The sequence below is a fragment of the Mobula birostris genome, chromosome 3 (assembly GCF_030028105.1).
Source record: "Mobula birostris isolate sMobBir1 chromosome 3, sMobBir1.hap1, whole genome shotgun sequence".
Lineage (NCBI taxonomy): Eukaryota > Metazoa > Chordata > Chondrichthyes > Myliobatiformes > Myliobatidae > Mobula > Mobula birostris.
The window spans coordinates 96,528,652-96,555,920 of NC_092372.1; the positions used below are offsets into that span (position 1 = coordinate 96,528,652).

The 27,269-nt window shown below is 43.9% G+C and overlaps 1 pseudogene; it reads left to right on the top strand.

The window, feature by feature from the left end:
• The window catches only part of LOC140194644 (transmembrane protein 144-like), a 158,814-nt pseudogene that overhangs the window by 23,364 nt on the left and 108,181 nt on the right, over positions 1–27,269 (top strand).

The following is a 27,269-nucleotide window of genomic DNA, read 5'->3' on the forward strand; positions in this document are numbered from 1 at the left end:
AACTTTTTACTGTGCTCATGGACTTCTTCATCAAGTTATGGTATTGTTGCACTGTTGTAACTGTATGTTATAATTATGTGGTTTTGTTAGTTTTTTTCAGTCTTGGTCTGTCATGTGTTTTGTGATATCACACTGGAGGAAATATTGTATCATTTCTTAATGCATGCATTACTAAATGACAATAAAAGAGGACTGCGTGTCTTCATAATCTAATTATCACTAGAGTCTGTGGCAACTGTATAGCTTCTAAAAGGTTCAGTATGAAGGAGGCGTGCTTAATCACTTTCCCTGACGAGGTAATAAATCCTCTATTTTTCCACAATTGCCCAAAGTCATGTGCTATCCTAAATGCATAACGTGAGTCAGAATAAACATTGACAGCTTTTCCTTAGGCCAAAATGCAAGCAAGGTCGGGTAACGGCACAGAGTTCTGCCACCTGCGCTGATGTTCCAATTGTCAAGGCATAAGCTTCTACTACCTCGTGGGCAGTTACTATAGCTTACCCTGCCAACAACAGATCATCTCTTGGGCGGTGCATAGAGCCATCTGTGAAAATTATTAAATCAGGGTTATCAGTAGGTTCGCTTCTCCGATCTGGTGGGGGTAGTAGTGGCTTCCACTGCGAGCAGAGAGTCATGGTCATCTCCATCCTGCTGTGCGCGCTGCTCTCTTTCCTCCTCCTAATATGTGCAAGGCACACACCTTAACCAACAAAAGTAGCTGGATTAATAGCTGGAGATCTTTTGTACGTACAGTTGGATCGAGAGAGAAGAATCACCTCATAACTTGTCCTTCTGGCTGTGGTAAAATGCGGAGTAGCAGCTGAATTCAACAGTAGCATTGCGGCATGGGGTACTATCACAGTACACGGGTGATCCAATACAATAGGAATAGACTTTTCTACCATTACATTTAGGTCGTGGAAGGCTTTTTCCCTTTTGGGTGTCTATTCCATGATGAAGGGCTCTGTTTTCAGTGTAGCAGAACACATTACTGCATCCCTCTCCCAGTATTCGGGAATCCACTGGCCGGCCCTACATTGGGACCATGATCTCGTCTAGCCACCACCTGAGGTAACTGGGGGTACAACTCTGCTGGTGTGGTGGGATAAGGTGGTGGCAGGGCACTTGGGGGTGCCTTATTCTCTGGCCCTGATAGAGGTGTTGAAGACTCCTCTTTATCTTTCTTACAACACACATCAAAGTTGCTGGTGAACGCAGCAGGCCAGGCAACATCTCTAGGAAGAGGTACAGTCGACGTTTCAGGCCGAGACCCTTCGTCAGGACTAACTGAAGGAAGAGACATCAGCAACTTTGATGTGTGTTGCTTGAATTTCCAGCATCTGCAGAATTCCTGTCGTTTGCGTCTTTATCCTTCTTCCTTTGTTTAGGTGGCTGATGCCTTTTAGTTACTTCCATCCACTTTTCAAAACACCCCATAATATATTCAACATCCCAGTTAGGGTCTCCATTCCCATTTGCTACCTCATCCCACCATGTCTGTATCAAAGGGACTTTAATTTCAGTTAAGGCAGCACAAAGTTTCTTTATACATACTACGTACACAATGAGCACTCAATGGTGTGCTTCCTCTGTCTTTCCACAAGTCTCTGAGTTCAGTCACGGAATAAATCGGTAGCTACCTTGGTACTCCCATGAGCACCCCCTGCTGTCCCCCCTTTCAGTTAGGACACAGGACACCTGTCTCCTCCTTTCAGCTTGGAGACTGACTTTCCTTCCCAACTTGGAAGGCACAAACACCCCTTTTAGCTAGGACACCGGTGCCTAACTGGGAAAGTCCCCTCTTTCCGCTCGGGTTCTTTTTCAGGGGATCCTGCTAAAATAGTATCCGTTCAGTAATTCCGTCCTAACTTGAAAAGTGTTAGGATACTAAGGGGATCCCATCCTTGTCACCAATCTATTGCAAATAAATTTCAGGAGCAGCAGACAGAATAGATCAGGCCGACTCAGAGAGTTGTTTCAGACTAAAGGATTTTATTTACATGATATCATGGAGAGCCCGAGCACCTAAAAGCGGGATCTTGGAACTCTGCTTAACAACACAGTACACTCTTATTTATACCCCAAACGTACGTGACAAGAAGCATTCAAAGCTGTAAGGAGGAACCTAAACTACAATTCTACAGAATAGCGAAGCTGCACAAAATGTCCTTGTGAGGTTATACATTTTCCTAAGTGTTAGTTCTCAGGACAGTGTATCAGGCTTCCCCAAGCACAGATATGTGATGATTCTTAGAACAAGAAAGGACAGACATGGTTACTTTCTCATCCCATCTACAAAGCACATTTCAGTCACACAGTGTACATTAGTCACAGATAAGTGATTACAGACTTTGAATTCACAGACTAGAAAAAGGTCATTAACCCCTTAACGTTCATCACAATGTCTTACTATTTTTCTTCCACAAAAGGGTCCTCGTGTAAGACTCCCAGAAGGTTAATTTACAGGTTGAGCCTGTGGTGAAGAAGGCAAATGCAATGTTGGCAATCATTTCAAAGAGAATAGAATATAAAAGCAAGGAAATAATGTTGGAGCTTTATAAGACACTAGTCAGGCTGCACTTTGAGTATTGTCAACAGTTTTGGGCCCCATATCTCAGAAAGGATGTGTTGTCATTGCAAAGAGTCCAGAGGAGGTTCATGAAGATGATTCCAGGAATGAAAGAGTTAACATATGAGCAGTGTTTGGCAGCTTTGGCCTGTACTCAAGAATGAGGAGGGATTTCATTGAAACCTACCGAATGTTGAAAGGACTAAATAAGGTGGATGTGCAGAGGATGTTTCTCTGGTGGGGATATCCAGTACTAGTGTGCACAGCCTTAAAATTGAGGAGTGACCTTTTAGAACTGAAGTAAGGATGATTGTTTCTAGCCATAGAGTGGTGAATCTGTTCTCTGCCACAGACTGCGGTGGAGGCCAAGTCTGTGGGTATATTTAAAGCGGAAGTTCATAGATTCCTGATTGGTCAGGGCATTGAGAGATGTGATGAAAGGGCCGGTGTATGGGGTGGTCTTGTGGTCTAAGGTGTATAATTTAAACATTCTTTGATAATAAATGCCCTTTGAATCTTTTGACTGATAGACCAAAGAAGGGCATAGAATGATTTACAGACAGAGCCAATTGGGGGAAGTGTGGAGAATCTGTCCTCCGCACTATTAGTCTCAGTGAGGTGACAGAGCAGTTCCACAAACTGACAATGAGAAGATGAAACCAGCATGGACAAGTGACCATTTGGAGAGTTACAGTCATCTTATGATTGCACTTTTGAATCAGCAATTCATTGACGATATTTCAAATAGGGACATGATTTATTGTTCCCAAGTGTTAAATCTCAATGCGCGGAGTATAAGAAATAAGATTGATGATCTTGTTACACTATTACAGATTGTCAGGTATGATGTTGTAGCCATCACTGAATTATGGCTGAAGGATGGTTGTAGTTGGGAGCTGAACGTCCAAGGTTACACATTGTATCAGAGCGATAGGAAGCTAGGCGGGGGGCTGTTGTGGCTCTGCTGGTAAAGAATGGCATCAAATCATTAGAAAGATGTGACATAGGATCAGAAGATGTTGAATCTTCATGGGTTGAATTAAGAAACTGCAGGAGTAAAAGGACCCAGATGGCAGTTATATACAGGCCTCCAAACAGTAGCTGGGATGTGGACCATAGGTTACAACAGGAAATAGAAAAAGCATGTCAAAAGGCCAATGTTGTGGTAGTCATGGAGATTTCAATATGCAAGAGATTGCGCTTATTGAATGCCTACAAGATGGCTTATTAGAGCAGTTTGTCATTGAGTTCTGAAAGCAGTAGTGGTAGAGATTATGAAGGCATTAATAATGACTCTGGCATGGTGCCAGAGGATTAGAAAATTGCAAATGTCAGTCCATCTTTAAGGACGGCAGCAGGAAGGAAATTATAGACCAGTTAGCCTGACCTCAGTGGTTGGAAAGACATCAGAGCCAATTGTTAAGGATGAAGCGAAGGAGTACTTGGTGACACAGGACAAGATGGAACAAAGTCGGCATGGTTTCCTTAAGGGACAACCTTGTCTGATGAACTTGTTGGAACTCTTTGAGGAGATTACGAGCAGGACAGATAAAGGGGATGCAACTGATGTTGTATATTTGGACTTTCAGAAGGCCTTTGACAGGGTGCCATACATGAGGCTGCTTACCAAGTTAAGAGCCCATGGTATTACAGGAAAGTTACTGGCATGATTAGAACATTGACTGATTGGTAGGAGGCAGCAAGTGGGAATAAAAGGAAAATTTTCTGGTTGGCTTTCAGTGACTAGTAGTGTTCTGCAGGGTCGGTGTTGGGACCGCTTATCTTTAACTGTATGTTAATGATTGAGATGATGGAATTGATGGCTTTGTTGCCAAGTTTGCAGATGATATGAAGATTAGTGGAGGGACAGGTAGTGTTGAGGAAACAGGAAGGCTACAGAAGGACTTAGACAGATTAGGAGAATGGGCAAGAAAGCAGCAAATGAAATGCAATGTTGGAAAGTACATGTCATGCACTTTGGTAGCAGAAATAAATGTACGGACCATTTTCTAAATGGGGAGAAAATCAAAAAATCTGAGATGCAAAGAGACTTGGGAGTCTTGTGCAGAAGACCCTAAATGTTAACTTGCAGGTGGTGAGGAAGGCAAATGCAATGTTAGCATTCATTTCAAGAGGTCTAGAATTCAAGACAGGGATGTGATGCTGAGACTTTATAAGGCACTGGTGAGCCTCGCCTTGAGTACTGAGAACAGTTTTGGGGTCCTCATCTAAAGAAAGATGTGCTGGCATTGGAGAGGGTTCAGAGGAGGTTCACAAGGACGAATCTGGGATTGAAAGGGTTATCATACGAGGAATGTTTGTTAGCTCTGGGTCTGTAATCACTGGAATTTAGAAGGATGAGGGAGGATTTCATTGAAACCTTTCAACTGTTGAAAGGCCTAGACAGAGAAGCTGTGGAATGGAGTCCAGGACAAGAGGGCACAGCCTCAGGATAGAGGGGCGTTCTCTTAGAACAGAGATGTGGGGAAATTTCTTTAGCTATATGATGGTGAATTTATGGAGTTTGTTATCACGGGCGGCTGTGGAGGCCAGGTCATTGGGTAAATTTAAGGCAGAGCTTGATAGGTTCTTGATCGGCCATGGCAGCAAAAGTTATGGGAAGAAGACTGGGGAGTGGGACTGAGGACGGGAGAATAAAAGAGTCTAGGACTCAGCCATGATTGAATGGTAGAGCAGACTTGACGGGCCAAATGGCCTAATCCTGCTTGTATGTCTTATGGCCTATTCCAAGTATTCTCAGGGAAAGGACTGTAGAGAAGCTAGATGACAACTATACTGGAATCATAAACATGAGGTCATTAATGTGAGTTTTATTGCTACTGGTTTATTGGGTATCCATTTCCGTGCTTCTTTTGACTCGCAGGGACTTGATCCCTACACTGATCCCACTCATTGGATCTTCATTTCCCAGGTCTCTTCCTGGTTTTCCTTGACTCACCTGACTCTGATTCCCATTCTGCCGTCAAGCTCATAAGATTCTGTTCCCAAGTTCTCTTGAAACTCCCCTTGATACATAAACACTCTTCAAACCTACCAGTTAACTGGAAAATATACCATATATCATTTGAGTTTGTGTTTCACTGAAAAATGTGAATTAAAATCATGTGTTGGAATATTAACAAAACAACTGTAATGTTAGCTGGTCCTGAGCATATCAGATTAATAATATTATACTATAATTGGAGTAGCCTCTTACTGAAGGCAGTAACTCACAACTAATCTATACTGTCCAGATAGATTGTGATTCAAACTAATTCAAAGCAGGATTTTACACATTTATACATTGTTAGGATAACAACATTCAACATCCTTGCATGAAATAGTTTAGTCTTCTTTTAACAAAGATACAAGGGCAATTTAAAGTAAATTCATAAATTTGGAGATCACAATGTAGATAGCAACAAAAAACTTGTGACACAGAAAATCAATAACGTTAGCTATGTTGGAAAATTTATAGAAGATGTCAGGCAACACTTTGAAAGAGCTGGGTGTCTATTGTTCAACAATGCCTGCAGGGTTTTTTCGCGGACAGCACAGCCCAAGTTCTTTTGAAAAAGCAGCACTGCTGTAGGCCATCTGTTATGAAAAAAATACAACTTTATGGCCAGCTCTGATTTCTAATGAAAAGTTTTGTCCTTGACCAGAGACCAGCAATTGAACTAATATTGGTAGGAATCATTTTGAAGTCAGTGGCATGGCCTACAATAAATTGTTCTTTCTGTGCATCCTGTTATAAATCCTAGTTGACATTTTAAACATTGTGTTTTGCAGGCTTGTTTTTCCAGTGGATATTTTGTACTGCAGTTTGGGTTCTTTCACTGGTGATCCACCTTATCCAAAAGTGTCCAAAGTTCTGGCCTCTCACAATGCTTGGTGGATTTCTGTGGGCCACAGGTATGGTTAATTGGTATTATATAATTGCAATAAAAATCACTTTCCTTTTGTGACAGGGGTGGATCTTTTCCCTGGATTGTGAGTTATTGAAAGAGATATGTCCAATGCTTTCTTTTCTGAGAGGTGTAATTTCTGATAGAATGTTTGGTATTGAGGCAGGAAGGAGCTTGGGGTCATATTGCTCTGTCTTGTCACTGCTAAATCCTTGTCATATCAGTAATTGAAAGGCTCTCTCTAGTGCCATGAGACAGGACTTGAAACAAAGAAAGCAATGGAGTGGGAATCTATTCCCTGATTGCTGGCTGAAGGGTTTGAATGACTTGTACTTGGTTTATATAAAATCCTCCTGGATATTGTAGTGTAGGATTTTGTGAATAAAACATGCAAGAGCCCTTTTATGTGCTTAACAAAAGCCGCAGTCCTTTACTTCCATTACCAACAAAACCACAAGCAGTCACCTTACACTGACGTCATTATGTCAGACACTGACCCTTAAAGTGAACACAACAACTCCGTGACGGTGTTTGTGAATTATGTAGAACAGTTTCTATAATGAACAATATGTGTCATCTGTCACCCATTACATTAGCCTTGCATGAGCCCCCCACCCCACCAGAATTCACTAAAACTGGCATTGTGCTGGAGCTTGAATGAGCTCCTGGCTCGGGTCCTTTATGCCTTGGTTGGAGTAACAGCAGATGCCTCTGGCTCGTCCAGCGGTGTCAGTACATGGTCATGTCACGATGCCTCTGGCTTGTCTAGGGGTGTACTGAAACCCACGTGGTCATGTCGTGGAACCATCAAGGTCCTGGTGGGCCGGTTGAAGGTGATCTATAGAAATACATTCAGGTTTACCTTTCCTAACTACAATAAAAATCCTCTTTTCCATTCCAAAGCGTGGAACGAGCCATTGTAAGGGGGCTTAAAGGGGTCTTGATCTGTATCATTGTGGACAAATATGAACGAGATAGAACAAAGGTCAAATGGAAGCCAAGGGAGCTATACGCCATGATAGGCGGTAGGAAGAGGTGTAAAAGAATTGAGTTCACTGCGGAGGACGGAAGCTGCTGAGACGCCAACCAGGCAGTTGTGGCTTTGGGAATAAACATCACTTGGCACCTGTAGTGGCTGCCTGTACACCAGCTCAGCTGTGGAGGGCTGCAGACCCTCTTTCGGAGCCATTCTGAACCCAGCAGGATCCGCAAGAGATGATCGTGCTGACACTCATCTGTCAGGGAGACCCTTTAAGGAACAGTTAAGATGCTTGCATAGGCCGTTGGACCGCAAATGACGTGCTGTGGTCTGTTGTGAACCGGTAAACGGTAGTCAGAAGAAATAACAGATGGGGTGCCGAATGGAGCAACTCAGATATTGATGAACACCTAAGCCTCGACCACAGGCCTCGCTCACCTCTGGCCACCTGGTGGTTCGGTCCACCATGGTAAGGAGATGCGTGAAACCGCGGGAGGGAGGTAGAGGGCCAACCAGGTCCACAACGACGTGTCAAAGTGTCACTCAGGGACCGTGAAGGGTGCTGATGGTGCCTGAACATGACAGTTAATTTTTACCCACTGACACACACAGACTACACTCCAGTCTTTCTTAAGGCCCTTCAACACAAACTTTAAAGCAAACAGCTTCTGAGAAGCCTTCCCTCCAGAATGCAACAGGCCGTGAGTGTAGTTATAAATGGATTGTCTCCAGTTTGCAGGCACCATGGGGTAAGGGTGACCAGTTGACACATTGCACAGGAGTGAAACTCCTGTGTCCTCCAACTTGATGTCAGCTAAATGTTGGCCCGTGACTGCTGCCCAGTGAGCCTGGACCCCTAGGTTGGTAGCTTGGTTGACTGGCATGCAGCATAGTGGCATCGATGGCAGGCTGTGAGAGGCAATCAGCCTCAGCATTATTTTTCCCTTTGACGTGCTGTATGCCATCGTGAATTCCAAAACGTGGGCCAGGCCAGGCTGCTATCGTGCAGACCAAAGGATCTGACACTTTGGCCATTGTGTGCACGAGGAATTTGTGGTCAACTTCAGTAGAAAACAAAAAGGGCAGACAGCCAGATAGAGAGTGAAAAGCTCACGGTCAAACGGGCCGTACCTCCTCTCGGGGGTGGGGTAGGGAGCTGCCGGCTGAAGAAGGCGAGCGGCTGTCACGTGCCTCCAGCCAACAGCTCATGCACAGCACCCACAGCATGGTCTGAGGCGTCAGTAGTGATGGCTATAGGTGTGTTGGGGGGAGGAAGCGTATGCACCAGTAAGTCGTGTTCGAAAAAACAAGTATGTTGTTCAGATAAACAAAAAGAAAATCTGAAACTTTTAACACAGGATCCATTAGTCGCTGGAAAGTCTGTGCTGCATTTGTCTGCCCAAACGGCATGCACAGAAACTCAAATAGGCCAAGTGGGATTATACCAGCAGATTTGGGAATGTCTTCAGGCACACAGGCACCTAATGATAGCCCCTGACTAGAAAAAATTACCTTTTCTGCTAAATGTGCTGAAACGTCTTTAATATCTGTGACTGGTTAATGATTGGATGTGGTGGCCTTGTTAAGGCAGCGGTCATCACTGTATGGATGGCAACCATCATCGGAACTATGGACCACATGGAGGGGTGAAGCCCATGGGCTATTCAACCTGCGTACAATGCCAAGCATTTCCATGTTAGCAACCTCGGTCTTAGCGCTGGCCAGCTTTTCTGAGTCCAGTCTAAGCATAGGCATAGACTGGAGAGCCAGTTGTGGAAATACGGTTCCCAACACCATGCCTTTTGAATGTAGTGGAAAATATGGGCTTGGTGAGGCTTCGTGAGGTTTGGGAGTCCACCCAGCAGGCGAGTGAATTAACATGTGGTGGTGTATGCAGAGACAAGAGTCCTCATGAGGAATTTACTGGGGGTACAGGGTAACGATCTAAAGTCTTCTGTGTCCACAACTCAGCAGTTTGTAATTTCTACTGACAGTCCTTTGGCCCACAGCAAATCTGCGCCAAGGAGAGGTCTAGCAGCTTTAGCAAAGACAAAATCTCATATGTAACGTTGCCCACTGAAGCAGAGTATTATGTATCTTGTCCTACAAGTCCAGATTCTGCTGCCACTGGTGGTCTCTAGCGAGGGTCCATCGCTCTCTGCCTTGTAATCAATGAGCGATGCTAACAGCACACTCACTTGAGCACCTATGTCACATAGGAAGGGCTGCCCTGAAAGGGTGTCCGTAATGAACAATAGACAACCCTGGCAGCTGGATCCCATGGTGTTCGCAGACCTCTGATGACCAATGTGCTGGCACTGTTGAAGCTGCGTAGTGGTTGGCGTACGTGCTGGAGCCATGGGCCTGAGTCTGCTGGTGGTTCTGCTGACAGGGCTTATTGAGACAGGGAAAGGAAGAGGAATGATGCACCTCTGCCTGGCTGAGTGTAAATTTTTGGCCAATTTAATACACTCCCTATAGTCCTTCATGGGTGTATTAGCGAGGGCTATGTAAACTTGATCAGGCATTTGTTGCATAAAGAATTCTTTAAAAACAAAGCAATGATATTGATTGCCCAGGAGAGACAGCAGGTGGTCCATTAGGTCTGAAGGTCTAGTGTCACCCAGGCCGGGCAAGGAGAGCAACTATATGGCACGCTCAGACTCAGATAGTTCACAAGTCTGTAATAGGTGAGCTTTCAGAGTGACATGCTTATCATGTGCAGGTGGATTTTCTAGTAGACTCGCCACTTTGGCGGCAATAAAACTACTTAGTGAGGCTACAAACTGGTAAACTTTAATATTGTCCACCATGATCTTTTGCAGCGTGAACTGGGCTTTTGTTTGTGCAAACCACGTGGTTGCATGCTGCCCGCCCCCCCAGAGCTCCAGCAGCTCCAAAGCGACTGTGCTGGTCGATGTTCCTTTGGGTAACTCTGGAATTGTCTGAGAGTATTGGGTTCAGCAGTGTAGGATTTTGTGAATAAGATATGTGGGAGTCGTTTTATGTGCTTAACAAAAGCCGCAGCCCTTTACTTCCATTACCAACAAAACCAAAAGCATTCGCCTTTGGCTGATGTCATTACGTCAGACACCATCTCTTAAAGTGAACACAACAACTCAATGATGGTGTTTGTGAATTATGTAGAACAGTTTCTATTCTGAACAATACATGTCCTCTGTTGCCTATTACATTACCCAACAGCAGCAAAGAAAATTTAACAAAAATCTACATCGGCTGCCTCCCATGCAACTCCGGGGCTAGTTGCTGCATCTGGGTGGTACAACTGGGCACCATTTCTTCTGGACTGACAGTGCTTAGTTTTAGTTTATTCAGTTTATATTATTAATCCAGCCTGCCAAAAATCAAAAGTACATTTATTCTCAAAGTATGTATACTTTATATGACCTTGAGATTCGTCTCTTAACAGGCAGCCATGAGCAAAGAAACCCAATAGAACCCATTAAAAATAAAAGAAGTCCATCAAACACCCAATGTGCAGAGAGAGAAAAAGAAACAAATCACGCAAACAGTAAAAGCAAACAAACAGCGTTCCAAATTGAAGTTCACAAAGTCAGGAATCACAGAAGCCAATCCGGAGGTCCACTAGTTGCAGGCCACGGCTTCAGTCCACAGTGAGGAGGAGCAGCGAACCAAACCGGACCATCCCTTGCCTCCGACACCATTTCAATCTGGTTCAGCGCTTAAATCGTCCAAACCTGGGGCTGTCCTCGCTCTCTGCCGTTTCGATATGCCCCTGGGCTCTGCCAGCATGATTTGGACAGTACCCACTTTCCAATTGGGCTCAGCTCTTAAATCAATCAAACCTTGGATCTTTCCTCGACTTCACCTTGTTTCAGCTTCGCACATCGAATTGCCTCCAAGTCTGCTCCATCAACTCTAACCCAGAACTGCTACAACCACTCTGCCCCTCTGATACCCCAGCCCACACCGCAAAAATGCCTATTTGTACAGGGGAATCGGTTCAACTTCGACAGGGAAATCACAGGACACTGTTTGGAATGATCATGCACCTGAAAAAGTGTGAATAGCAAAGTATTTAGTTGTTTTCTTTGTTTCATTAGACACCAGGAAGTAGTCGCTGAATTTCAGCAGTGGCACCTTCAACTGGAGGCTTCTGAACACCAGAGAAAATTACCCAGATTAGAGATAGTAAACATGGTTTTATGCGTGGTAAGTCATGTCTAGCCCGTCTTAAAGAGGTTTTTGAGGCGGTTACCAGGAAAGTTGATGAAGGAAATTCTATTTAGGTTTTGGCAAACCTTTGACAAGCTCCTGCATGGGAGGTTGGTCAGGAAGGTTCAATTGCTCAGCACTCAAGATGAGGTAGTAAATTGGATTAGACATTGGCTTCTGGGGAGAAGCCACAGAGTGAGTGGTATTAAATTTTTATCTCTCTGACTGGAGGCCTAGTGGAGTGCCTCAAGGATCGGTGCTGGGCCCCTTGCTGTTTGTCATTTACAGTATATCAGTGATCTGGATGATAAGGTGGTTAATTGGATCAGCAAAGTTTTGGATGACACCAAGATTATGAGTGTACTGGATGGCGAGGATGGCTATTAAAGGTTGCAGCAGGATCTGGACCAACTGGAAATATGGAATGAAAAATAGCAGATGGAATTTCATGCAGACAAATGTGAGGCATTGCACCTTGGGAGGACCAGCAGAGCACAGAAGTGTTGTAGAATAGAGGGATCTGGGAACACAGATCCATAATCTGTTGAAAGTGGTGTTACAGGTAGATAGATTAATAAAGAGAGTTTTTGGCATGTTCGCCTTCATAAATCAGAGTTTTGCATACAGGAGATGGGATGTGATGTTGAAGTTGCATAAGACATTAGTGAGGTCAAATTTGGAGGATTGTCTCCAGTTCTGGACATCAATCTACAGGAAAGATATTGATGAAATTGAAAAAGAACAGGGAAATTTAGAAGGATGTTGATGGGGCTTGAGGACCAGTGTTGTAGGAAAAAGTTGAACAGGTTAAGACTTTATTCCCTAGAGCGTAGGAGAATGAGGGGAGATTTGATAGTGGTATACAAAATCATGAGGCTATTCATAGGGCAAATGCAAGCTGGCTCTTTCCACTGAGGTTTGGTAAGGCTAGAACAAGAGGTCATGGGTTAAAAGTGAAAGGTGAGATGTTAAAGGGGAATGTGAGGAGGAATTTCTTCACTCAGAGGGTGGTAAGAGTGCAAGTGCGCTATCAGTGGATGTGGTAGATGTAGGCTCGATTTCATGATTTAACAGAAATTTGGGTAAGTACATGGATGGGAGGGATGCGGAAGGCTCTGGTCCTGGTGCAAGCTGATGGGCAGAGTAATAGTTTGGGACAGATTAGATGGGCTGAAGTGCAGGTTTTTTTGTGCTGTAGTGTTCTATGACACCATGAATGCTATCACCTCCTACAAAGTGAAACCAAGCAACACAGGTGAGATCAAAGCTTCACTCCCAGATGTGCTCAATTTCTTTGAGGCTCGCTTTGACATGGAGGCACCTTCACGAACTCCCACAGTCCCCAATGACCCTGTGATTTCAGTCTCTGAGGCTGATGTCAGAGTATCCATCAGGAGAGCAATCCCATGAAAAGCAGTTGGTCCAGACAGGGTATCCGGACGAGTTCCAAAGACTTATGCAGATCAACTGGCTGGAGTGCTCACTGATATCTTTAACCTCTCACTTCAGCAGACTGATGTACCTACCTACTTCAAGCAGGCTTTAATCATACCGGTACCTAAGAAGAGCATGGTAACCTGCCTCAATGACTATCATCCAGTAGCACTTCCATCCACTGTGATGAAGCACATTGAGAGGCTGGCGATGAAACATATCAACCCCTCCTTGAGAAGCGATTTGGCTCGCCTCCAATTTACCTACCATCACAACAGGTTAAAAGCAGATGCCATTTCATTGGCCCTTCACTCAACCCTGGAACATCTGGACAGTGAGGGTGTATACATCATGATGCTCTTCATTGACTGCAGTTTGGCATTCAATACTATCATCCCCTCAAAACTAATCAATAAGCTTCAACACCCAGGCCTCAGAATCTCCTTGTGCAACTGGGTCCTCGATTTCCTCACTTGAAGACCCCAGTCAGTTTAGATTGGCAAAAACATCCCCATCAGCACAGGTGCACCAAAAGGCTCTGTGCTTAACCAGTTGCTCTTCTCACTTTACACTTACGACTGTGAGGTTAAGCACAGCTCCAATGCCATATTTAAGTTTGCTGACAACACCACTGTCACTGGGCAAATCAAAAGTGGTGACAAATCAGCATATAGGAGGGAGATTGAACATCTGATTGAGTGGTGCCATGACAACAAACTCTTACTCGGTGTCAGCAAGACCAAGGAGCTGATTATTGTCCTCAGGAGAAGGAAGTGCATTTACTTCCTCAGGAGTTTGGGAAGATTTGGCATGACATCTAGTACTTGACCAACTTCTATAGATGTTTGATGGACAGTATATGGACTGGTTGCATCACAGCCCGGTATGGAAAATTGAATGGAAATTCCTACAAGTAGTGGATATGGCCCAGTACATCATGAGTAAAGCCCTCTCCGCCATTCAGCACATCTACATGGAGCACTGTTGCAGGAAAGCAGCATCCATCATCAGGGACCCTCACCAGCCAGATCATGCTCTCTTCTTGCTGCTGCCATCAGGAAGAATGCGCAGGAGCCTCAGGACTGACACTATCAGGTTCAGGAACAGTTATTGACCTTCAACCATCAAGCTCTTGAACCAGTGGAGATAACTTCACTCACCCCATCACTGAACTGTTCCCACAATCTACGGACTCACTTGCAACAATTCTTCATCTTGATATTTATTGCTTTATGTATTAATATCATTATTTCATTTTTTAATTTTGTATTTGCACCATTCATTGTCATTTGCAAATTGATTGTTAGACCATCCTGCTGGGTATGGTTTTTCATTGATTCAATTGTGTTTCTTGTATTTACCATGAATGCTCACAGGAAAATGATTCACAGGGTTGTCATGGTTATGTATATGTACTTTGATAATAAACTTACTTTGAACTTTGATGCTATTTTCTATTAAGGTTCTACTGAAATTCAGAAGTGTGAGAATGTGTGAAATTTTAAAAACTACTTTAATTAGAAAATGTCTCAACTGAATTTTCTGGGAGGCCATTTCCACTTTGGACTGTGAGCTTCCTTTCTACTTCCTGCAGGTTTTTCCGCTGTAAACCTACTTCGTGCTGAGGAAGCCAGCATTTCCCTGGCTATTTCCTCCACTATTAATTTGCCAGGGGTCACTTGCCGGGGGCCTCTGCTGTATGTTTAACTGGATGCAGATTAGGACTGGAGATGAGAAGCTTAATGATTAAAACATTTGGGGAAATGCGTGGAAAATCTGACCTTTGAACCCAAATGTAATTACATTTTTTTTTGTGACTAGTATTGCAGTAAGACTTCTAGATGATACAGAAATGGTCAGTTTTTTTTAATATACGCTAGTGGTGATGTTTCTGGGTAACTAATGAGGCTTCTTCATGAAGAAAGAAAGCAGAATCCTGTAACAGTATTTTAACAAACATTAAAATGTTTTTGATTACAGTATTTCCTTTCTTCTAGGGAATGTCTCAGTTATTCCCATTTTAAAAACTATTGGCCTTGGCATGGGAGCATTGATCTGGGCTACATTTAGCCTCCTAATGGGCTGGGCTAGCTCAAGGTAGGTAAAAAACTTTATTTATAATTAATAAGTTAGTGCCTTGCAGTAATTAAACAGCCCCGAAAATGTCTCTCAAGACCAAAGAATTGAAGTGCCAGTAGAAATTGCACTTCAATTAGATTTTCTAATTGTAAAAATCCCCAGTCTGCAGACTCAATGGTTCAGTGGCTCCAGTTAATATCAAAGAATGTATACAATATACAACCTGAATTCCTTACTCTCCACAGACATCTGTGAAACAGAAGAAAAGCCCCAAAGAATGAATGACAGGGAAAACACAAGATCCCAAAAGCCCCCTGCCCCCATCCCACACACAAGCAGCAGCAAGCAGAGTTAACCCCCCTCTCCCCCTACCCCTTCCCTCACTTATTCTAGCAAAAAGCATCAGCAGCCCCACCACCTACCATGCAAGCAACAGCAAAGCCACATAGAGAGACCATGGTCTTCAGTCCATCTAAAACTACTGCTCATCCCAACAGTTCAATTTCCCTCTGGTTCTCTCTCTCCCCAATAAGGGAGACAGAGGTATTACTTCTTCCACAGAGAGAGGGGAGACAGGCAGTCTCCGTTTTGATGTTACAGTCTGACTGTAGCACTGCTTTTATTTTGAGTTTCAAGAGCAAACTCATTCACCATCGAGAGTGGGAGACAGAGGGTGATCACTCAAGTGCAGAGGTCTCCGACAGCCATACACACTGTCTCAATGTTCCGGCTCCCCCCTGGCACTTCAGTTCGTGACACTGGCAAGAAATTGGGTCCACAGGGCCGGACCCCGAAGGTGTCCATCTTGAGGCTGCTCCTGGAGATATCAAACACGCGGCTGATCGGCGAGCTCCAAGAATGGGAACACACCACCGTGCAGAACCGAAGCTTGAGTGCAGCTGTAGATTGTGGGCTCTGACAGGACCCCAGCCATCTTGAAAAGGAAGATAGGATTCAACCTATCTAATTTCGTTTGTAAGGAATTGGAAATTGGATGAGCCTAATATAGAAGGATGGGAAAAGAGAAGGGTACTATGCATGATCTATAAGAATAGATGTTTGAAAAAGCACTGCAGAACTACCCATAGAAGAAAGAGTACAGATAAGGAGATTAAAATTCTGCAACATTGGCTAATACTGATTAGGTCCCCCCCATGATCGCAACAGTAGTGGAACAAAAAGCATTTTCTCCTGAAGGTACTCCCAGGATCTGGTTGGAGAATCATTTGCAGGTGAGAGTGAGTTTATGACTTGATCCACCAATGAGAAGGTAAAAAAGCAAGAGGTCTCTCTGTACAATTTCTGGATGAAGAAATGAAAGCCGCAGCAAGTCTTTTGCCTGAATTGTAAAATAGTTTAGTAACTGGTGTTATTATAAGAGTATAGTAGCTGTTAGTCAGTCATTGGCCCCCAGCTGGTCTCTGCAGGAACTGTGTTCTTGATACCATCCTTCCTCAGCTGTTTCCTCATCAATATCCATCATTACATAGAAATGGGAATATTCCCTGAATATTCATAATGCCCCATCAGAAAAAAAAATTGTATTTTTAAATAGTAAAAGAATTGAGGAAGGGCTAATGGAAGAAAATGGCATTGAGAGGTAAGATTAGCAGGGAAGCTATTGAGTGAGAACTAGAAGCAGGACTAGACAGGGGAGGCAGAATAGCCAAGTCCAGCTTTTAGTCCTCATGTCTTTATTAGTTCCTCCCCGTTCTTCTTTCCACATAGCCTTCCATTTATTCTTACTGGGATCTTCTGTCATCAAATCAGATAACAAATATTTGCTCAAAATCTGTCATTTGCAGTAATTATTTCCTAATTCTAATTTCCCATTCTTATTCTGTATGCGCAATATTTACCTTAATTATACCATCCTTTCATATTCTTTAGAAGATATTACTGTCTGCATTTGCATTTGAATCTCTTGCTAACTTACTCTTATCATTTAGCTTCTTCCTCATTTTTTCAGCTGTAATGTGGCGTTTGTTAAAAATTCGCAATCTATTAGACTCTCACTATTCTGTACAATAATTAATGCTTTTTCTTTCTATTCTATATAATCTTAAATAGTTTTAATTTGCTAAAAATAGATCATCCTTCTCATTTGAGTGTTTTTTTTTCTTTCAATGAATAATATTTTTGTTAATAATTATTGTAGTGTTCCGGGAGTGGAGTTGGGGGGGGGGCGGCGGAGGGCATGGTTGACAACTCCCCCCCCCACCCAGCATTCTGAGTGGCCTAGTGGCCAGCGTTATTTATTGTTCCTTTTTTAAAATGCTCTTGTGAGATTATGGTGGGATATTCAAGTTCACTTATTGTTACATTTTTGCTTGGGTTATACAGTTATTCACATGTGTGTTTGTGGGTCCTCCTGACTGTTACCAGGTTGTGTGATCATCACCTCCCCCATTTGTATGTGACTGAGTGGGTTCTCTCACCGGTCATCGTGCCCGGTCTGTTTTTGTGCTTCTCACAATAAAAACGGCTGTTGAGCTAAATAAACAAGCTTTTCTCATCTGTCATCATGGACCAAATGCTTGCCACATTACGAAATATTCTCAGAAATGTCTGCCATAGTTTATCAGTTGTCTTACTTTTTAACCTGTTTTCCCATCCCAATCTAGCCATCACTGTCTTTGTACTTTTATATAGTTTTATGTAAGTTTGATTTTTCTTGGAGGTTTAAGATGATAGTTTCAGACATATTATTTCCAGTCCGATTGATTATGATATTCTGTCATAATGATATTCCATCTTTTCTCCAGAGGATATTTGACAATGAAATAATTAAACATGATTAGGTCTTAAAAGCCAATCTGCTGGCTAATTCACATTTTATTCTAAGAAATTATGCAAAAACACTTCATCAACTTGTCCTCAAGTCTGTTATTTGCTCATTTAGGTTTTCCAATCAATATCAAAATCATGTCACTCATGTTTATTTTAACAGCTACCTTCAATAGTTCAGATGCTCATAGAAGGCCTGACAATTACCCTCACTGTTCACCTTGATAAGAAGAGGTTTTGTTTATAATATTTCCCAAGCCATGCATTATTATGCAAAGATGGATTATTTTGAACTAATGCCAGATTTTTCACATTGTAATAATCCTTTATTAACAAAGCTAATTCACTTCCTTACTCTTTCTGGCTGTCCTTCCAAAATATTAGAGATGCTGGAATATTCACCTCCCAATCTTGATCAGATTCTCACTCTATTAGCTGTCAGGTTTATTTCTTTGTGATATTAAGACATCCAGCTTCCTCTGAATTGTGCATGCACTCAGATAATAAACTTTCAATTTTATCCTTTTATCATTGTTTTCAGTTCTGACTTTATTTACAGAGTCTGATGCAGGATCTTCCACCTGAAATGTTAACTCTGTTTCTCATGCCACAGTTGCAGCCTGACTTGCTGAGTGTTTCAAATTGATTTCAGGGTTTTTTGATGGTTTGTTTTCAGATGCACTTCAACTTTTGTATACTTCGTTCTCCGTGATTATCCTTGCCCATGTTATTATCCATTGTGTCTGTACAACTGTTGTTGTTCATCCTTCGTAGTCGAAGATGACCATGGCTTCAAAGTCAAATGGGAGATTGGTGGCTGTGGGTCCGGAGGTGACTGATGAGGCCAATCCGGGCCCTGAAGGCTCGCCCACATGTGGAACACAAGTGGGTGGGTGCTGTGGTGGCAGTGGATGCTGCTCGGGCCTTGCGCACAGCACGCTTTCGTTGCGCCTCGATGATGGGCCTGACTTCAGCTGCACGGGCTCCTGTGGTGATCTTGCTGTGCCAAGCTGGACGGTCGAGGGCAAGCGGCTCCCACATGTTGATGTCGACACCCAGGCCTTTGAGGGACGCTTTGAGGCAGTCTTTGTAACGTTTCTTCTGCCCCCCGACTGTGCGCTTGCCCTGACATAGTTCTCCGTACAGCAGCTGCTTAGGCAATCGGCTGTCTGGCATTCTGACCACATGTCCAGCCCACCTGGCTTGGGCTTTCAGCAGGAGGGTGTAGACGCTGCAGAGCCCAGCTCGTTCCAGGATTTCCGTGTCGGGGACTTTGTCCTGCCACTTGATGTGGAGGAGTCTGCGGAGACAGCTCAGGTGAAAGTGGTTGAGCTGTTTGGCATATCTGCTGTAGACAGTCCAGGTCTCGCTGGCGTAAAAGAGGGTGGTGAGGACCACTGCACAGTAGGCCTTCAGCTTGGTGGTAAGGCTGAGTCCTCTCCGCTCCCAGACATTCTCACGGAGTCTCCCAAAGGCGGCGCTGGCTTTGGCAATCCTGTTGTTGACCTCAGCGTCTATGTTCACTGCGCGAGAGAGTATGCTGCCCAGGTAGGTGAAGTTGTCGACTGCCTGGAGGTTCTGGCCCTTCACCGTGATGCGCGGCTCCTGGTATGACTTTCCTGGGGCAGGCTGGTACGTAACTTTGGTCTTTTTGGTGCTGATAGTGAGACCGAAGTTGTCGCAGGCTTGTGAGAAGCAGTCCATTTCACGCTGCATCTCCTGCTCTGTGCTGGTGTTGAGTGCGCAGTCATCAGCAAACAAGAAGTCTCTGATGACAGTCTCTCGCACCTTTGTAACTGCCTGCAGGCGCCTAAGGTTGAACAACCTGCCGTCAGTCCTGTACCTGACGTGGATTCCTTCTTCGTAGTTACGGAAGGCATCTGTCAGCATGGCAGAGAATACCATACTGAACAGAGTCGGGGCAAGAATGCCGCCTTGTTTGACACCATTTGTCACTGGGAAGGCCTCCGACTCGTCGCCGTCATCCAGAACTTCCACCATCATACCGTCGTGGAACTGCCGGACGATTGTGATGAACTTGCTGGGGCAGCCAAACTTCTCCATGAACTTCCACAAGCCTTCTCTGCTGAACGTATCGAAAGCCTTGGTTAGATGTACAACTAGATATCAAATGAATAAAGATATGCACTTGGAGGGGAAGTTAACGTGTATACTCACTTTGCAGCGAGAGCAACAAATGGGTAAGTTATCAGTCAATAATTAGTGCTAAGCGGAGTCATTGCACTAAAAGAAATAGATCCCTACACTCATTTCCTCCTGCTTTAGATTAAAACTGCATATGTAACAAAACATTCAGTTTCCCTTTAACAGTCTATTTTCAAATAAACATGATTTCACAATAGCAATATTTGCTCGATTTAAAAAAATGACAGTCCATAACTAACTTCAGTATACTAAAGATCCAGTCTTTAGCGTGGCGCTCTGTTTCTTTCAGGACAGTGCCTCTAGACCTGTGGCAGGTGCCTTGTTGAAGACAGCTTTCTCTGTTGCAAGCGTCACGTTGATGTCAGTGACATGATCATCACTGAGAGGTAAGTCTGGCAGATGCAATGTGTCCGTCTTGTTGCGTTCTTTGGCTGAGCATCTAGTATCTGGTCCACATGACTTCTCCCTGTATCATCTCCAACATCCACTGTGTACATCAGTGGTATGGTTCTTGTAGCTATCTTACCAGGTGTCCACTTGTTTTCTCAGCAATCATGCGCTAGAACTTTCTGTCCAACCTCGCTGCTCCTCACTGGTTTACTTGGCAACTGGCTGAACACTTTATTCTGCACTTGCCTCCACAGATCTAGATTCAGAGTGTCTATGCGAGATCTCGGATCCCTGCTCATGAACAGCATTGCTGTCTTTCTCTCTAAACTGCACACCAGAGTGATAGAAGGACATCAGGGAAGAGCCTCACCTGAAGCTACATGTGATGGCCAGGAATAGATAGACAGACTGAAGACTAGACCAAAAACTGTTAGGGATACCACAAAGTTCAAAATGCACCTCCGCAGGCATCTTTACACCCACGAGAGTGGCCGTCTTTACCATTGCAAAGAGTGCATATTGACTTTGCTGGGCCATTCATGGACTCCATGTTTCTAATTGTTGTGGATGCTCCTTCAAAGTGGCTGGAGTTGATACCAATGAAGTCAACCACATCAGAAAAGACTGCTTCCACTCTGAGGACCATCTTCTCCAGAAATAGCTTACAGGAAAAAAATTGTGAGTGACAAAGGACCACGATACACGTCAGAGAGTTCAGACTATTCATGAAGAAAAATGGCATCAAACATTTCAAGTCAGCTTCTCGCTACCCAGCAAAGAATGGTTAGTCAAAAACCTTCAAGAAGTCCATTAAAGCAATGGACAATGAGGTCATTTCTCTTCAGCACGAGGTGGACAACTTCCTTTTTCTGTGTCATGAACAGAGTTCAGACACACAAAAAGGAGGATGTCAGCCTGGTAGGCACTTTACCAAGGGTCTGGAGGTACTCTTCATCATTCTTGCCAGTCATGATGATGTCATCAAGGTGGCATTGTGTTTCTGGGATATCTTGGTCAGCTGGAGCTGTTGCAATCCCAAAGATGAGACAATTATATTGGACAATCCCTTGTGAGTGTTGATTGTGAGGAACTTCCTGCTTGACTCCTCAATCTCTAATCCCAAATAGGCTTGTGTTAAGTCAATCTTTGAAAACCTCTCCCCACCTGTCAAAGATGCAAAAATGTCTTCTACTTATAGTAGGGGATATTGCACAATATGCAGCACCAGGTGTGTGCTCACTTTGAAGTCCCCGCATATCCGAACAGCTCCAGCCTTCCCTTTCCTGATCACCAGGACAATGGGCATGGCCCAATTGCTCCACTCAACCTTGGAGAGAATGCCGGATGTGTCCAAGCTCTGAAGTTCGGCATCCACTTTAAGATGAGGTGTGTAAGGCTCTGATGCACTTTATGGAATCTTGGTGTTGCTGCTTCATTCAGTTAAATTTTGGCCTTCATGTTTTTGAGTTTACCAATACTTTCTCATTAGCATTAAGCAACTGTGACAGTCTCTGGTTAGTGCTACCATTTGGGGTGCAGTTGCTGGTTGATGACACATTGAGAGCTTTGATTATGTGCCAATCTAGTTGAATTTTTCTCAATCATTCACATCTGAAAAGTGCTGGCTTTTTGCTCCACTTTTCAATACATAAAGTTCTAGCTGTTATGTTTTGCCTCTGTACATCGGATTCACTTTCAGCTTGCCTTTGGGAGACACTTTTCACCTGTGTAGGTCTCTAGCATCACCAAGGTCTTTTCTAATCGTAGCTTAGAAAACAGTCTGTTGTTTGTTGTAGTCAGCCTGAGAAATTACAGATAAAGCAGACCCTGTATCCAGCTCCATTTTCAGTTTTACACCAGACACATCTGTTATACTCCATTATGATTTTGTGATCTGCTTCAGTAATTCTATGCAGTTCTAGGCATGGCAGCTTACCTTTGTCAAACTCCATGTTTCATATTCAGTCACTTTATGCACTTTTTTAGTTCTGTGTTTGAAACTTCTCACACGGTGTGGTTTTTCTCTTTGGTTGTGCTTTTTAATCAAACTTACACCCTCTTTCTATGTGGTATTTTTTGACAATTTGTGCAAACTTTTTCTTTGAACCAACAATCATTTTTATCATGTGAGAATTTACCCCATTGATAACATTTTGGCTTTTTGCACTATTCAGGGACATGCTATGCATTTCATATTCTAAACTTTTTTTTTAAAATATAGATTCGACACATCCTTTGCTGTTGTCTCCATTGAATTTGCAATGGTCAATGTCCATTCTAAGTTTTTGACTATGCATGCCACATACAAGCCTGTCCCTTAATGCATCAGAAAATCCATCTCCAAGGTCTTTGTATTGGGAAAGTTTATGCAGTTCTCCAAAGTATTCAGAAATGGTTTCAACCTTTGACTGGTTCCTTTTGTGAAATCTAAATCGCCTAGCTATTACTAGAGGTTTTGTGCTCAAGTGATTCTGTAAAATTTCAACAATTATGTTGAGTGTCTTACTCACTGATTTTTCAGGAGATACTAAATTGTGTGAGACTGTACGTTTTGGTATCCATTAAACTAAGAAGTGTGGAGACTTTCTTTTCCTCATCCACATCATTAGCATTACAATACAGTTCAACACTCTTGATATACAATTCCCAGTCCTCATTAGCAGTATCAAGTTCATCAACTTTCCTGACTAAGGCCATCGTCACATTATTTTCATTTTAGCTTTGCAAGTTGTGCGTCTCATACTGTGTACTGTGCACTGTCACTCACGCATCCCTGTGCTAGCATCCATGACTACCCTCTCTGTACTGATACACCCTTTCCTCTCACTGTCTCTCCCTTCCCGAGTTCTGTCATCTCGTAACTGCTAGTGCAGTTATTCGCCAACATTCAGGTTTGTACTCATCACCAATTAGTTCTGTCTGTACAACTACATATCAAATAAATAAAGGAACACACTTGGAGGTGAAGTTAACATGTGTATATTCACTTTGCAGACAGAGTAACAAATCAACATGCATGGGTAAGTTATCAGTCAATAATTAGTGCTAAGGGGAGTCATTGTGCTAAAAGAAATAGATCCATACACTACATTATCCTCTACTAACACTTCACTCTTTCTCTTTAACCTTCCATGAATTGAAATTCATTTCTTCCCCACCAATCTTTGAACAACGCATTCCACTCTCTGGTTCTTGCACTTTGTATATGGCGCAGCTAATAGTCTTGAGGCCACTGGGTGGCATGGCTGGAAGGACCGGAAGTGCCTATTTCGTGCGGTGTCTCAATAAATAAATTTTAAAAACACAAAACAGAAGCTTAACCAACCAATTTATTTACAATACTACCCAAATACACAACATGCCTTCCTACTTAGCTATAAACATCAACTCAATATAGATTGCAGATCAACTCACACAGTACAATTTATGATTCAACTACTATATGGCAGAGTAAATACTAAACTGTCCCATTCAGGTCTAAAGATTTAATTACTGAGGATCATTTCTTACTCTTGTGGAATAATGTCTTTCCTGAAAAGAGGGGTGGGGTGGGGTGGTCACTGTGCTTGGCGGGAGAGACCATGGCTGTGAAACAATCTCAGGTTCTGGGGCCTCCTCCGTGGTGGTTGTAGGAGTTGACTCTGGGACTGCAGGAAGTGGTTCTGACAGCTCTGGACACCTTTCTTCTCTAACAAGTGACTCTGCTCTCCTCAACTGATCGATGTGTCATCTCCAGATGGCACCAGACTCGATCTCAACTGGGTAAGAGAGTAGTCCAGTTCTGTCCTTATTCTTTCCAAGTACCCACTTTTGATCACCTTGGTAGTCCCTTATCAGAATTGCTTGTCCAGAAGAAATGAAACATCAAAACTCATTGTTTGAGGAGCCCTCAATTTGTCTCAGCTGTTTGTCCTGCATACTCAGTCTGAGATTGGGTTTGAGGAGATCCAAGTGTGAACATAAGGGCTAACCCAGGAACAGCATAGGGCCGTGATTCATACTCGGAACACAGAGCCAGGACCCCTTTTTGGGAACAGGACTTGGGGCTGGGGCTCTACACAGAACACAGAGACAGTTCTCCACTCAAGGTAGCAACAAACAGCCGGACCTACCCTGCGGAGGCGAGGACACAAAAGAGATGGTTCCCAACACAAGGTAGTAGCAAACAGCCGGGCCTACCTAGCGAAGGCGAGAACACAAAGAGACAGTTCCATACAATGATAGATTGTTCCTTATCTAGACACAGCAAGGCTCCAGTCTTGCTCCGGCAGTTGAACTTGACAGCGATACAGGCGAGGACAGGCAAGGCTTCAGGCAAAGGCTTCCAGGGGAAGGGGAAGGGGAAGGGGAAGGGGAAGGGGAAGGGGAAGGGGAAGGGGAAGGGGAAGGGGAAGGGGAAGGGGAAGGGGAAGGGGAAGGGGAAGGGGAAGGGGAAGGGGAAGGGGAAGGGGAAGGGGAAGGGGAAGGGGAAGGGGAGGGAATAGTCCAGCAAATAAAGCTGAACCCAGGAGCTATTTATGTAGCCAGCCCAAGATGAGAATCAGGTGCCTCAATTAGAGCACCCAACAGAACAAGGGAAAACTGGAAGACCTGGAATAAGGAACGATGGACCAGAATGCGGACTACACGGACCGGACCATGACATAGGGAATTAGACAGGACAGGTGACAGAGGTTTGTGTAGGGGAACAACTTGCATCTAGTGATCATAAGGCCATTTACTTCAAAGTAAATATGGAAAAAGATAGATCTGGTCAGCAGGTTGAGATTCTAAATTGGAGAAAGGCTGACTTTGATGGTAGCAAAAAAGGATCTGGAAAGTGTAAGCAACACACATCAAAGTTGCTGGTGAACGCAGCAGGCCAGGCAGCATCTCTAGGAAGAGGTACAGTCGATGTTTCAGGCCGAGACCCTTCGTCAGGACTAACTGAAGGAAGAGCTAGTAAGAGATTTGAAAGTGGGAGGGGGAGGGGGAGATCCAAAATGATAGGAGAAGACAGGAGGGGGAGGGATGGAGCCAAGAGCTGGACAGGTGATTGGCAAAAGGGATATGAGAGGATCATGGGACAGGAGGCCCAGGGAGAAAGACAAAGGGGGGGGGAACCCAGAGGATGGGCAAGGGGTATAGTCAGAGGGACAGAGGGAGAAAAAGGAGAGTGAGAGAAAGAACGTGTGTATATAAATAAATAATGTCTGGGTAGCCTCCAACCTGATGGCATGAACATCGACTTCTCTAACTTCCGCTAATGCCCCACCTCCCCCTCATAGCCCATCCGTTATTTATTTTTATACACATTCTTTCTCTCTCTCTCCTTTTTCTCCCTCTGTCCCTCTGACTATACTCCTTGCCCATCCTCTGGGTTCCCTCCCCCTTTGCCTTTCTCCCCGGACCTCCTCTCATATTGCCTTTGCCAATCACCTGTCCAGCTCTTGGCTCCATCCCTCCCCCTCCTGTCTTCTCCTATCATTTTGGATCTCCCCCTCCCCCTACCACTTTCAAATCTCTTACTAGCTCTTCCTTCAGTTAGTCCTGACGAAGGGTCTCGGCCTGAAACGTCAACTGTACCTCTTCCTAGAGATGCTGCCTGGCCTGCTGAGTTCACCAGCAACTTTGATGTGTGTTGCTTGAATTTCCAGCATCTGCAGAATTCCTGTTGTTTGGAAAATGTAAATTGGGACAGGCTGTTTCTGGTAAAGATGCACTTGGTAAGTAGGAGGCCTTCAAATATTAAATTGCTTGAATGTGCCTGTCAGAATATAAGGTAAAGATAACAGGTTTAGGGCATCTTGCTTTTCGAGAGAATTTGAGGCCTTGGTTAAGAAAACAGAAAGGAGGTACATAACAGGGATAGGCAAGTAGGAACAAATGAGGTACTTGGTGAGTATAGGAAATGCAAGAGAACACTTGAGAAATAATTCAGGAGGACTAACAGAAGGCATGAGGATGCCCTAACAGACAAGGTGAAGGAGAATCCTAGTGTCACGAACTGCGTGACGGGTTGAAAAGGACCAGCAGAAATGGAACACACCTGGAGTCTGGTTTACTATCAATTAAGACTATATTTATTACTACTACAAATTAATATTATTAAACCGGATAATATGATACAGGTTATAAACTATTATATATATACACATCCGTAAATGTGTGTGTGGATACAAAAACAAATAATCGTCCAGGAGGTAGATATCAGTCTTACGGTGTCAGGTACGTTGAAGCAGTTCAGTTCACTTTGTGTTGCGTCGAGTTGAATTGATGGAGAGAGAGAGAGAGTTAATGGAGTTGTTGTTCAAGTTGGCAGCTTTAGTTGTTCTTGCTTCCGAAGTCTTCAGAGTCACTTTGTGTGACCCCCACACAGACACAGATGGACAGAGCCCCTTCTAGGGAACGGTGTACTAACCCGCAGCACGGGTTCACCACCAGCAGACCCCCACAGGCAAGCTCTTACCCACACTGGTAATCACGGGTCGAAATTACTCGGTCCATGGCCTCCACCCTCGTGGTGGTCTTAAACTCCACCAGTGGTTTCTCGGGTAGCTTCCACAGTTCTCCCGTGTCATGTCTCCTCTGCCTTATCAGACAAAAGGATCAACTTATATAATCCATCCAAAATTTCAACTGTCCGTTAGCTCAACCGCTCTGAGCTGTTACCATGGTGATTTCCCAGCTCATGTCTCAGCTGGCGCCGTACTCCCTCTCTCTCTATATCAAGGTCACAATTAAGAATGTTATCAAAACAAAGTCAGAGTCCTCTCTC